The following is a 3,542-nucleotide window of genomic DNA, read 5'->3' as shown; positions in this document are numbered from 1 at the left end:
CAGACACAGACACAGAGACAGATACAGAGAGAGATATAGAGACAGAGACAGAGACAGAGACAGACACAGACACAGACACAGACACAGACACAGACACAGACACAGACACAGACACAGACACAGACACAGACACAGACACAGACACAGAGAGAGACACACAGACACAGACACAGACACAGACACACACACAGACATAGAGACAGAGACAGAGACAGACAGACACAGACACACACACAGACATAGAGACAGAGACAGACACAGACACAGACACAGACACAAAGACAGAGAGAGACACACACACACACACACACAGACACAGAGACAGAGACAGAGACAGAGACAGAGACAGAGACAGAGACAGACACAGACACAGACACAGACACAGACACAGACACAGACACAGACACAGACACAGACACACACACAACAGAGACAGAGACAGAGAGAGAGACACACACACACACACACAGAGAGACAGAGAGAGACACACACACACAGAGACACAGACACAGACACAGAGACAGATACAGAGAGAGATATAGAGACAGAGACAGAGACAGAGACAGAGACAGAGACAGAGACACAGACACAGACACAGACACAGACACAGACACAGAGACAGACACCCCTACCAACTTGCTCGGAGGTCCCTCCATTGTCATGTGTTGCTGAAGAAACTCAGATGGTGACTTCCAGAAAGCGGCGAGCTGAACAGTAAAGCCTTCAACTTTGGGACACCATTGTGACTTGAACGATGCAATTCATGTTCCACTTTGTTTTCCTGTGGCCTGTCATGCCAAATAATGTCCCCCGGCCAAATAGTGTCCCCCACTAAGTCAAAATGGGATTCAATAAACTATTAGCGTCCGTTGCTATATCAATGGTGTGATGGCCTAATGATTAGAATTTTAGAGATCATTACAGAATAAATTACGTTATTTTCATCATCGCTATGCAAACAAGGCTGATTTCCGCGACAATTTTGATGTTTAAAAACCTCTTAGGGTGAGGTTTATTTTTCAGAATTTCCATCTGACTGACATGCCCAAGGTAAACTGCCAGTTACTCAGGCCCAGAAGCCAGGATATGCATATAATTGGTAGCATTGGATAGAAAACACTTTGAAGTGTAGAAATGTAATAAAATAATGTATGAGACTATAACACAATTGATATGGCAGGCAAAAATCCAAAGAAAAACCAACCGGCTCTTATAATGGAAAGCTATGGGTCCTATGTAATTCCAACTCCCAGATGCAATTCCTATGGCTTACACTAGATGTAACCAGTAGATATTACCATTAGGAGTCAGTTAGAAAGGTAATCATACAGTAGATATTACCATTAGGAGTCAGTTAGAAAGGTAATCATACAGTAGATACAACAAGTGTGTAGAGTCACAAGCTTGATGTATTCATTGTGTGCTATGAATATGTGATAGGGCGGCAGGTAGCTTAGTGGTTAGAGCGTTGGACGGTTGCAAGATCAAATCCCTGAGCTGACAAGGTAAAAATCTGTCGTTCTGCCCCTTCTGAACAAGACAGTTGACCCACAAAATAGGCTGTCATTGAAAATAAGAATTTGTTCTTAAATGACTTGCCTAGTTAATTAAAGGTAAAAAAAATAATAATACTGAAATGTTGACAACATTAATACACTCAAGTGAATCTGTCCCAATAACTTTGTTCCACTAAAATGGAGTACTTCTAATTTCTAAACGGTTGAATGAAACATCCCTAAAATGAAGACTGACAGTCTGAAATGTAACCTCATAGTCATTGTATCATTTCAAATCCAAGTGCTGGAGTACAGAGACAAAACAACAAAACATGTGGCAATGTCCCAATACATTCAACATTCACTGTATATATATGTATCTTTCTTAACAACAGACATCTCTCTTCAACCTCAAGAAGAGATCCTCGATTGGTCTGACTGACTCTGTTACTGAGGGTACCTGGAAATGGGTGGACGGCACCCCACTGACCACAAGGTGAGAGATGATAACTAATCTGTCAATAAGGCTCCATTCAACCTTTTTCTATACAGGTTACTGATATTGATGGCAGCAGTCAACAAAGTTAACTGTAAGATGAACCATGTCTGTATATTATTTAGGATAATGATGTTCTAACTGTGATGTCTAATCCTCAGGTACCCTAAAATGTAAATAAACTATAATATTTCATACGGAAAGTAGTATGTTCAATAGAAAATTAAAATGAGTAAGTGCGCATCCTTTTCGTCGCACGCTGACAGACTTATTTTCCACCGGGACTCTCTTTTCCAAAACTCTAAATTCTTCCTCATTTTGGAAGAAACAAGCCTGAAACAATGAACAAAGACTGGTTACATCTAGTGTAAGCCATAGGAATTGCAATCTGGGAGTTGGAATTACATAGGACCCATAGCTTTCCATTATAAGAGCCGKTTGGTTTTTCTTTGGATTTTTGCCWGCCATATCAATTGTGTTATAGTCTCATACATTATTTTATTAACATTTCTACCAACTTCAAAGTGTTTTMTATCCAATGCTACCAATTATATGCATATCCTGGCTTCTGGGCCTGAGTAACTGGCAGTTTACCTTGGGCATGTCAGTCAGATGGAAATTCTGAAAAATAAACCCTATACCTAAGACGTTTTTAAACATCAAAATTGTCGCGGAAATCAGCCTTGTTTGCATAGCGATGATGAAAATAACGATATTATTCTGTAATGATCTCTAAAATTCTAATCATTAGGCCATCACACCATTGATATAGCAACGGACGCTAATAGTTTATTGAATCCCATTTTGACTTAGTGGGGGACACTATTTGGCCGGGGGACATTATTTGGCATGACAGGCCACAGGAAAACAAAGTGGAACATGAATGCATCGTTCAAGTCACAATGGTGTCCCAAAGTTGAAGGCTTTACTGTTCAGCTCGCCGCTTTCTGGAAGTCACCATCTGAGTTTCTTCAGCAACACATGACAATGGAGGACCTCCGAGCAAGTTGGTAGGGGTGTCTGTCTCTGTGTCTGTGTCTGTGTCTGTGTCTGTGTCTGTGTCTCTGTCTCTGTCTCTGTCTCTGTCTCTGTCTCTGTCTCTATATCTCCTCTGGATCTGTCTCTGTGTCTGTGTCTGTGTCTCTGTGTGTGTGTGTCTCTCTCTGTCTCTCTGTGTGTGGTGTGTGTGTGTCTCTCTCTCTGTCTCTGTCTCTGTGTGTGTGTGCTGTGTCTTGTGTCTGTGTCTGTGTCTGTGTCTGTGTCTGTGTCTGTGTCTGTGTCTGTCTCTGTCTCTGTCTCTGTCTCTGTCTCTGTCTCTGTCTCTGTGTCTGTGTGTGTGTGTGTGTGTGTCTCTCTCTGTCTTTGTGTCTGTGTCTGTGTCGTGTGTCTGTCTCTGTCTCTATGTCTGTGTGTGTGTCTGTGTCTGTCTGTCTCTGTCTCTGTCTCTATGTCTGTGTGTGTGTCTGTGTCTGTGTCTGTGTCTGTGTGTCTCTCTCTGTGGTCTGTGTCTGTGTCCTGTGTCTGTGTCTGTGTCTGTGTCTGTGTCTTGT

Source organism: Salvelinus sp. IW2-2015, unplaced genomic scaffold, assembly GCF_002910315.2.
Source record: "Salvelinus sp. IW2-2015 unplaced genomic scaffold, ASM291031v2 Un_scaffold1826, whole genome shotgun sequence".
Classification (NCBI taxonomy): Eukaryota; Metazoa; Chordata; class Actinopteri; order Salmoniformes; family Salmonidae; genus Salvelinus; species Salvelinus sp. IW2-2015.
The sequence above is the reverse complement of the archived record's forward strand: the minus strand, read 5'-3'. Positions refer to the sequence as shown.